Consider the following 10967-nt stretch of genomic DNA (forward strand, 5'->3'; position numbering starts at 1 on the left):
TATTCCAAGATATTCAATTCCTTTAAGGAATCTGCCGTGTGTCTCAAATGGAGAGCGACTAATTTCACACTGGGAGCACGAGTGCAAAGGGGGCCATCTGAACCCCAATATTAAGGGGGTATCTGAATCTCAAGAGGAAGGGAGCACCTTCACTTCATGATCTCATTGCCTTGCTGGGAAATGATCATTTCTGCTATTACTGAAGGGAAAGTTCTGCAAGGGTAATTCAGATTATCTCAGAAAGACAGTAGTGAAATAGAAATTACAGAGTTTTAATAATGTTTATGTAGTTCTTTAAAGCTAGTGACAGGAACCATCAGTGAAGGTTGCAAAAATTTCAGACTTTAATGAAATTTAGCAAGTCATTTAAGTCTGAGAAGAGCTAGAATCCATTGAGCATGTGTTTGTGCTGGAACCTTGGTCACTCAGAAGATATCGTCTCCAAAAGGTGATTCTTTTTCATTCATGAGCACATTGAGCGATACCAGCTTGGAGACTTAAAGAGGTCATTGAGAGTAGCCAGAAGAATAAACATAATTGCTTCTCAGCCTTATGGCTAAGATCAAGTATAGTATCTGTTCTAATCAATTTAATATCTGATACGTCCTCTATCGGAGGACAACATATTAAATGAATTTTTGGAGCACGGAGATGGAATAGGAGCTTGCCCCGCCCACTCCACACATTGACCTGGTTAAAAAAAAAAAAAGAATAAACATAAACAGAATTTGAGGGGTCATGTTTACTCACTGCTCTAACAAATGTGTACTGAACACACAAATAAACCACTTAGAACTGTGTGTATTTCTTACAAGAATTATGGCAAATACTTAGTAAGCAATGCCAAAAATAGAATCTAAAAATAATTAGAGAGTATGTAAAAATGTACAATCTGTGTGAGATGAAAGACACAAAAAGTTTTTAAATAAAAAAGGTGAATTGAGTCTATAAAAGTTCTGTGAATGTTGGTGAATTCTAGACAAACATGCCATTTAAGAACTGCAGTCATTCATGGACAAATCAAGTCCTATCTCATTTCCTTGATCAAAGTACTTACTGTAGAGACAGAATTAGGGACTAAGCTAGGGGTATCTTTCTTTCAGGGACAGTAAGAGGAAAATGCCCACCACACAGTTTTTCTGGCTGGGATTTAAGCAGGTAGAACAGACTAAGTTATCACTGATCAAAGGCTGAGAGGGATGAAAACTTTAGAAATCCCAATAAATTCACCAGATCCAAAGCAAGTCCCTAGTTCGGAATATATCAAAGCACTTTTACATCTGGCTATATGTCAGGGTCACACATAGACCAAACCCCATCTGCAATTCCTGCTCATTCTTGCTCTCCAACTCTTGCAACCTTCATATCACTTCTTATTTAACATGACTTCTATTTCTCTAAATAGGAGATGGAAGTTAATTTAACCTTCTTTGCTTTGGCCACAGATATTTACTACAAATGTAATGTCACAGGCCCAATAAAGAGAATCCTGCACCCAGAAATACAACAGAAAGAAGGTGGAGGTTTTCAGTTTCATGCTTATCACTCACTGTTTTTAGAGAAATGCTATTACAGACACCCAAACAGAGCATGGTCCATAAGATAAAACCATCAAACAAGAACAACACACACACACACACACACACACACACTCCACTAACATTTTTAAACTTTATATTTTCCTGATGCTCCAACATCCCCACACCAGGTGAACACCAGGTAACCAACTGCACCAGAGTGATAAGGCTGGCCTGCGCCACAAGTTCCCCTTCTTGCTTTCCCTGTCTCTGACTCCTGTCTGTCTCTCTTCGTTCTGTGTCTCTGTCTCTGTCTCCTTTCTGCTCCCCTCCCATCTGGCCTCTGCGACTGCACCTGGCCTCCCTCTTCTAGGACCTGTGCGTATAATAAAATTCTTTGATTTCGTACCTCCCCAAGAGTAATTTCTGCTGCCGTGTGGGAGTGACCCTTGAAGACCCCACAAGGGGGGTTACTCCTCCACTTGGCCCACAAGGAGGGGATGATCGGAACTCGGAGAAGTCCCCAAGAGATGCCCTTGCCCACGCACTTACTGCTTGGCTCCCCCCACCCCCATCCCCCGGGTAGGCCCCCCTGTTGGCTTTCGGGGCTGCTCTGCTGCCCTGTTGCCCCTGCCTTCCGCGTGCAGCCAAGTCGCCCTGTCCCCGTCCCCACAATGCACCGGGATGAGGACGCCCAGCCACCCGGCTTGCGAAGCGATACTTCTCAGCGCGCCTCTGGTGACGGCAATGTCAGGAGGTCCCCCGCCACTGAGCCACGCACCTCCCCAGAGCGCTGCAGGGCGGGGGACCCTTACGCCGAGCTTGGTGCCTGCAGCAGCCCTCGGGGACAGGTGGCCCGTCCCTGGACAGCCCTCCCCAGCCCCCCCTAAAGGGTCCAGGCTGCCCCTACCCTACCCCGCATCCCTCCCAAGGTCGCTCGTGGCCCCCAACACCTCTGAGGCTGCTGGGGACACCCTGCTGGAGGGGGAGCCACTCAGAACCAAGGGAACACGGTCAGGTGGACAGCCATCGAGGGGGGAATCAATTAGCCACCCACAGAGAAGAGCCATTCTAAAGGTTTTGCTAAGAGGAGAAGCAGGAAGAGAAAAGGAAAAAGAGAAAAAGAAAAAGAAAAAAGGCAGAAAGGGCAGATTATCCTGTGGTTGGGGCCTTCCCAGGGAAGGCTGCAGCCCAGAGAGACTGGGGCCCTTTCTCCTCCCCCTTCCCCTCTCAGCTTATCAACCAGAGACAGGAGCAGAGTAAAAAAACAAAGGGGGGGGGGTGCTGGTGTGTGTGCCACTTTAGGGACTATGAGCCCAAGAGGAGGGGAAAATAGAACTTTACAAACCCTAGGCACTAAGCAAATGCCAGGTGTGGCAAACTTAATGCTAGCTCTAGACTACTAACTGCTTTAAAAACAGACCCCTAGATACAGGCGAAGAAAGAGAAAAGGCGAGCAAACAAATTGCGTGTGTTGGCGTGCATACGCATTAACAAGTTCCGTAATCTGATCCAATAGGATCCAAAATTTATACACTGAAGAATTTCTATAACAAAAAAAGATCAAACTGGCACTGACTGGCTTTCCTGCCTGTGCAATCTAGTTCTACAAAATGAACATGTGCTGAAATGCACCAACAGACAAAACGTTATGCACTTAATCAATCCTGGGGCTCAAAGCGTTGTTTCAACTGAGGACCCCATTCAATTTATCTATTGCACCCCCCTATAACCTAAAGTAAGTGACTAAATGGAAAACTTTTTAATGGTTATGCCTCACTTTAACTGTAGTCTTTCCCATAGTTATAGTAGCTGTTGCCCTAAAATATTCATATTAGGCAGAGATGCTCTACATAATAAATAATAAAATTAAAGAAGTTTTGACACTTGCACAGTGGTTTGATAAATGAGACCCCATGAACACCCAGCTAAAATAGTTAATATGGCCCAGTATAAGTTAAACCAGGACCTTCACTATTAAAACGTATCACGTGAGGGGCACCTGGGTGGTTCAGTCGGTTAGGCGGCGCACTTTGGCTCAGGTCATGATCTCATGGTTTGTGAGTTCGAGCCCTGCTTTGGGATCTGTGCTGACAGCTCAGAGCCTGGAGCTTGCTTCAGATTCTGTGTCTCCCTCTCTCTCTGCCCCTGCCCTGCTGGCACTCTCTCTCTCTCAAAAATAAACAAAAAATTTTAAAAACGTTATTATATGAAACCCAATTAACAAAGGGGTGATCATCTGTTTTTCCAGCCCAGTTTTGCCTGCTTTTAAATCTTGGGGGTGGTGAGACAATGCCTGGTGGATGTCTACAACCTTCTTGCTTCTTGTCTACAATCCTGTCTACACCCAGGATTATGAAAAGTACTGATTCTACTCAATCAATAACTGGCAAATATTTTGCACTTATAGATTTGGCTAACATGTTCTGTTCAGCTCAGCCTATTTTAACAGGCCCCCAAATGCAGTTTGCTTCTATTTCCAAAGGGACACAATAAATCTTTGCTAGTCCATCCCTGGGCTATCCCAACAGCTTTGCCATCACACACAATTTGCACACAGTTCTTGACGACATCCACCTCCCTCCAAAAGCATGGTTGTGACATTATATTGATGACATCCTCTTTCAAGGAGATTCATTTGATGCACATATTTAGTCTGACATTTAGGGGCACGTGGGTGGCTCAGGGGGTTGAGCTTCTGACTTTTGATCTTGGCTCAGGTCATGATCTCACAGTTCATGGGATCGAGCCCCACGTGGGGCGGCGCTGACAGTGTGGAGCCTGCTTGGGATTCTCTCTCTTCCTCTCTCATGCTCCCTCGCAAAATAAATAAATCAACTTAAAAAAAAAAAGTTTAAAAAAAGTCCAACATTTAGTCCTTGGGGTTTGGTGGCAACATAGTCCTCATTTACAAATTTTACTTATAAATTAATCTCAACAGCCACTTCTGCTGGTGTCCTCAGAAACTCCTTCACTAAGAGGCTTTGGCAACCTCTTCTCCTGCCTCCTGGTGTGTCTGGACCAGTATGACAGCCATTAGCTGCCCCAGTGCCTCTGATGCAAAAAACTACCCCTCTCAGCCTTGGTATATGGATCATTAAAACAACAAATAACTAGCCACACACCAAGCTTTGCTGGAAGGGGAGACTCTCAGCAGAGAGCCTGTGGCCCTCCACCTCCAGCTTCCCATATGCTGTGGGGCATGGAAACAGCACCCCACAGGCATCGCACAGCTACCGAGGCCTCCCTAAGACAGGATGGAACCAAACCGAGGCCCTATGGCATATTCCATCTGTTGGAGGAGGTGACCTCTGCTGCCCTCAGTCCCTTTCCAGATGCCAGGGTGAAGGTGGTTAACCCTCCCCCAGACCCCTTGGCTACACAGGGAACCCCTTGGGATTAACTGAATGAACAGATGTAGGAGTAAATGACATCGCTAACCATCGTAGGTGATGAGCCCAATGGAGTGTTGCTGCTTTCCGTCCCTTAGCTAGGATGTCCCTGATGAGGGTGGGACCCAAGAAACAGCACATCTGGCCAGATATCAGGTAGTTATCTCAGTACCAGCGGCCCTGGCCTGCAATGGCCCCTCTTCATATTTATTATAAATGATTGGGCTATTACCTAAAAAAATGTTCCCTTCAAGGTAAATAACTCTGGCTATCTCCTGACTCACAGATGCCCAAAATATAAATCAAAGTCACACATGCCTCTATATATCCTAAGGCCACAATACAAGGCATTGCCAGAATACTTTATTCCATCCACAGTTAAAACCATCACTGTACTACTTGTAAGCAAGACATACATTTTCACTTCTCAAAATACGTAATGCTGGCTTCTTGCAACAGACAGTCAATAGAACTTCCATGTCCCTAATAGTTCCCAGATAACTGGCTTAACTGAGAGCCAGAGTGGTCTCCTCAGACAACTCTTCTTCAAATTCCAGTCCAACTCAATATTAGGTTTACACCCCCAATATTCTCTGTCTTGCTCTGGTCCTTAACCTATTTATCCGTAAGCATTGGAGGCCAGATGGAGGACCCACACTTTCCTGGGACAAATTAACCACAGAAGATCCCACAGGCCAGGCAGATTCCCATTAGAAATGGGACCCATTTGAACCTAAAAGTCCACTACAAAACCTTGTCAGGTACAGATGGGCATCACTGAGTTAACCGTGGATCCTCTTACTCTGCTTTGGGTGCTGTCATTTGTTTACAATCCATTCTTGTGACATCGGTCTTATCATTACTGGTCTACTTTTCATTAATTCACAAGCCAGAGGCCCAAGACCACAAAACAAGCCATTGCTTCAGGTCAATGTGGCAAATGCTGGGACCCATATCTGCTGAGTGGGTACCCACTGGGAAATGATACCCCCATCCCACATCACTCTGACCCCAAATCTCACCACTTGAGATGACGCTGTCTCAGATGACATGGCCAAACCTAAGGCCTCTCTATTGGAAACGACTTTACCCCTGCATCAAAGATGGCTACACCCAGGCACTAAAACCTCCAGCAACACCTAGAAATTGCATCTCCTTAGAGCACAAACTAGACACAAGACATTTATTGCTTTCCTTTCTTTGATATTAGGGATGTTATTATCTTCTGAGCTTGCTATCCACTTGGCCCTTGGTCCTGGTATATTCTTTGCTCTCTACTAAAGTGTACATGCCTATGCTCCTGTGCCCGATGGGAAATTTGGTAGAGATTGCTACTACATATGCAATTTCCTAAAATTAAGAGAAATTATTGCTTCCCCTAGGAGGTACCTGCCTCATATCATTCAAACAAGTCCCCCACTCTTTGATGTATTTCCTACCATACTCCTTCAGTTTTCTACCATAATCTACAACCATGACCACACAACCATTCCTTCCCTTTGGTTAAGCACAACAACACATTCTCATGGGTACATTATACTCTAATGATGGCAACTGTGGGTTCTGTTAAGCCCCAAACCCCAGGCACAGCACTTTATTTTAAAAGATTATGTTATGTTATTTATTTATTTATTTATTTATTTATGTACTGACACCCCCCCCCCCCAAATATATTTTCCCTAACGAAACCATATGCCAGTGTGCAATGGTTACACTGAGGATTTCCACAGTTCTTCATCCACTGGTTCCAAACCTTCCTCAGATGCCTCATAGGACTTTTCCTTGTTGTCACCCTTATCAATAAATTTGTCTATGTGGCTAAGTCAAGCAATATCACTGACCCTTAATATCTCCACAACCCAGATGACAAGCGGTACCCATCCTAGTTAGTATTGTTAATGATGTTGAGGCATCACAAAATAGATTGTGTTGTAAACTGATAAAACTTCAAATTTTTCTGATGCCTCATCATCCCTACAAATAGACTATGAGCACCCCACCGGATGACCAGTTGTACATACAGTGTGATCACTGGTCACTGCCACACGTTCCTCCTCTTGCCCTCCCTTGACTGTGACCTAGGGACATTCAATCACATCAATAAAGTCCCTTCATGCCTTTTGCTTCTGTATCCCCCCATTTCCTTCAGTAAAGACACTTGCCTAGGGGTCCTCACTCTCTTTCTGGGCTCCCCACATACTTGCTTGAGCCCTATCCCTGGGCACACTTCCAATATGGCTCCTTGAGTGGGGTATGGGGTCTCCCTTGTGTAGGATATGTGAATATAACAAACCCTTTATTGCATACGCCTCCGTGAGTGTAATTTCTGCATCCCTGTTTGAGTGATTCTTAAAGTTCCCACAAGGGAACTCATTCCCCCATTTACAACATGCACACGCACACGCACAATGAATCATTCACCTGTCATGAGATAATAGGTGTATACTCAGAAGTTATGAGCTGAGCACGTTCTTACATGTCTTACATGTAAGAAGATGAAAACACTGAGTTCAATGTATTTACTTAGGAAGAAGACTCCAGATGCAGCAATAGAAGACAAGACAGAGGTTAATATCAGGCACCCCTGGGACAGGAAGGTGAGAAAGATTGAACATTTCAGGAACCCTCAGAAAATATGCCTCTTATCCATAATTATCAGGGCTCATATTATAACCTCAGGAGAAGCAAGATAATTAAATTTCCACATGGTATTTATTAGGTTTTCTTTTTTAATTCCAGTATAATTAACATACAGTATTATATTAGTTTCAGGTATATTAGGTTTTCTAGTAAATATTCTATTTCTGTGTTTTGCCAAAAAAGAAAATCTATTTACCAAATTACATCATTTCCTTGGGAGGGACAGTGGCCATCATGGTCATAGGGCACGTACGGAAAGGGGGCATTTTACCCTCACGGTAAAGGTTCGGGCCTCCAGGTCAGCCCCTAGTTGGGAAGTGACTCGTGTCATCTGTAACTGCACTGACCTTGCCTGTACAGGGACTTGAGGTTGTCTCCGAAGAAAGTTTGTGAAGTGTTTCAATTGCTACACCCTGTTAATCAGTACTAATTTGTCCAGAGAGAGCGGAGGCGGGAGCAGCGAGGGCAAGCATAACCACAAGGCCTGAAAGGGCCGGATGGAGACGACAGGGGAGGTGAGGGCAGTGAGGTCTGGGCAGGGGGGATGGACGCTGAGGACGAGGTAGGGCTGCGTCTGCGGCCAACTTGACGGTCGCATCTCCCAACTAGGGTTACGTTTTGTTGCCGGGAACCACGTACAGTAACAGGTTTGAAGAGGAGAAGAACGAGGGGGAGATGAGAAGGAATTGCCAGTGTTCGAGAGGAACCAGGAGGAAGTGGAGAAACCTTTAGGCGATGTTCACTCAACTCTGTGAAGCACCTAACAGGTCGCCCATTCTTCTCAGTGTATGAGAAAGACCGCAGAAGGAAACCAGAAACCGCCCCGACCAGGTAGAGAGTAGCGCGGGGGTGGGGACAGGACGAGCTATTAAGTAGGGTGGTAAGGGGAGGCCTCGTTGATATGAGCGAAGACTTGAAAAGAGAGGAGGGGGTGCTCCGGTGGGCAGCTGAGGAGGTGTGATCGAAGCAGAGGCACCGGGCGCTGGTGTGTTCGGCGGAACCGGCAGCCCGTGCCCACGGGACCGGGAGCACAGAAGGAGCTGGTCGGGGAAGCAGCAACGGGGAAACACGGGGCCAAGTCCCGCGAGGCTCTCCAGGCCGCTGCAAGCATTTTGCCTTTTCTCAGAAAAACTGAGAAACGCTGCCGGGTTTTAACCAAAAGACTGACATGCTCTGACTCATACGTTGACTAGTAATGTCGACTGAGGAGTTGAGAGAGTTGGCCATTTTTTTTTTTTTTTCTCTCTGCACTTCCCGTGCACTTCAATTAGTTGTGTGGGAGGGGTCGAGGGAGAGGAAGAGATTTTTAGGTCTTTTCCTTTAGTAACCCAGAGTGGTTTCCTGCACCCTGTCATTCCATTCTCTCTCTCATTGCAGGCCGCCTGCTGCCAATAGGCTTCTACCTACAACTCCTGTGGCAGCAGTGTTAGCACAGCCGGCAAACGTTTATGGTCACTTCCCAGCCTTCTAGTATCTTCTACAGCCACTCTAGTATTTTTGATGCTTTAGGCTCTTTTCTTGAAATCAATCCCACACTCTCCCATTTTTCCTTTTTCCCCTTATCAACAACTCATTTTCTGGTTCTTTTGTAAGATGTTATTTCTCTGTTATTCACATCATGAATAAGGATGCTTCTCTGAGGTCCAAAGAATGGTTAATATTAATGATAAAGTTGGAACAAACGTTATCATGGAAGGACATAGTCCACTCAGACTCTCTCCTCGGTCCGCAGCATCTCCTGACCTAGATCTCACTATTCATTGTCCCCCCTCTGGGGACAGATTGTCAGTCTCCACAGATCACAGGAAAGTTTCTCTCACTAATGTCTTTCCCTTCTCGGGAGAGCATTAACCACTATGAATTGTCCCTGCTAATTGACAGAACAGACAAAAAGCTTTCCAGAGTTATTCTCAACTTCCCAGACAGGCACTGCCGTCACTGCACCAGGTGATTGGATAACGTGAGGTGAGATCAGAGAATTTCAAATTATGCCTCAGGGATTTACTGATTCCCCACCTCCCATCCTCTGTTGTGACTGTCACCACAGACCACAGGTCCAGCCTCCTTTAAAAAAAAAAAAAAAAAGGCAACACTGTGGATGACTCTCTGTATACCAGTCTGAGACGGAGGCTCAGAAGAAAAGGTCTCTGCATTGGAGTAACAACGTGTAACGTCTGCAAAGTAACTCTGCTTATCAGGGTGGTACTGGTATTGACACACGCTTCCACGCATAGAGATAGGACATTTTCTAGGCATGAACCACACTTCTGAACACAGAGGCAGCTAAGAAATCCTACGTCCGTCTCTGACTCCTCCTATTTCAGTTGGTGTGATCATCAGTGTCACTGGTTGGCAAGGAGGGCATCTAGTTACTAGATGGTAATTCTGTAGTTAGAATTTCAGACTCCGCTTTAAGAATCAGCAGGAGTCATACTATTGTTACCTCCATGTGTGTGATGAGGGATACGACACTCGGTAAGTTCTCTGATCACAGGCACCCGCTATGTACTTGAGAGACAGTCGTCAAAATGTAGACATTTACTGCTCTTCGTTTGAACCCTGGATGTGATTAAAGGATCATCACACAGTGATGGACAATACCTGTGGTCCTTAAAAGAACCTCTCTTGGAGAAGGGAAAGCAGTCTGAAAAGGAAATTACGCAATTAGCCCTAGCATACCCTAGCGGATGAAGTTCGAGGCCGAAGCTCGAACTTAGGTTTTCCATTATTGTCTGCTGGACCCCCCACATGCTGGTAAATAGTATGTTCCTTTGCGTATTACAGATGCAAGGGAAAGCCAATCACAGAGAACAGACCTGGTGTGCTAGTTTGACACTTATTAACAGAAATATATACGTATTGTATTTAGTGTTCTTTTTTCCCACTGATGTGTTGCGTTTGGGCCTGATGGTCTGGGCTAGCGGCTCTGTGGTGTTCATCTTGTACAGACGTATGCAGGACGTTCTCCACATTCACAGCAAAGACCTGTCCCTCAAATGCTCTGCTGAGACCAAAGTCACCCAGAGCATCCTCATCCAGGTAAGCACATTTGTCTCCATTACCTCGCTGTCTTCATCCCTCTGCCTTTTGGTTGGCTCACTCTGCTGCACCCAGTTGTGGCTGGTGAGTCTCAGTGCACTGACTGCTGTATGCCCCCCACCCTCGGTCCTCTCGTGCTCCTTTCTCTTTAGGCTCCACTTTGCCCACTATGCAAAAGAAACTATTTCCATACACTGGTCAGGTCACTACAAATGTTAGAATGTAGGTCTCTTAATATTGTCCATTTATAAATTCATCTTTCCTCCCATATATTTAAGCACTTTATGGACAAGTCGGATTGAGAACAGAGTCAGGAACAAGACAGGGTGAGCCTGACCCTTTTTTTTTTTTTTCTAACTGTTTATTTATTTGAGAGAGC

General features: G+C 45.4%; 1 non-coding gene across 1 annotated transcript; it reads left to right on the plus strand.

Moving 5' to 3' along the window:
- The first annotated feature begins 536 nt into the window (after positions 1-536).
- Positions 537-722, plus strand: LOC132691390 (U2 spliceosomal RNA). Its single transcript, XR_009615740.1, has one exon. It is a non-coding gene; the product is annotated as a U2 spliceosomal RNA (small nuclear RNA).
- The last annotated feature ends 10245 nt before the right edge of the window (positions 723-10967 follow it).

The sequence above is a fragment of the Panthera onca genome, chromosome E2 (genome assembly GCF_046562875.1).
Source record: "Panthera onca isolate mPanOnc1 chromosome E2, mPanOnc1 haplotype 2, whole genome shotgun sequence".
Classification (NCBI taxonomy): Eukaryota; Metazoa; Chordata; class Mammalia; order Carnivora; family Felidae; genus Panthera; species Panthera onca.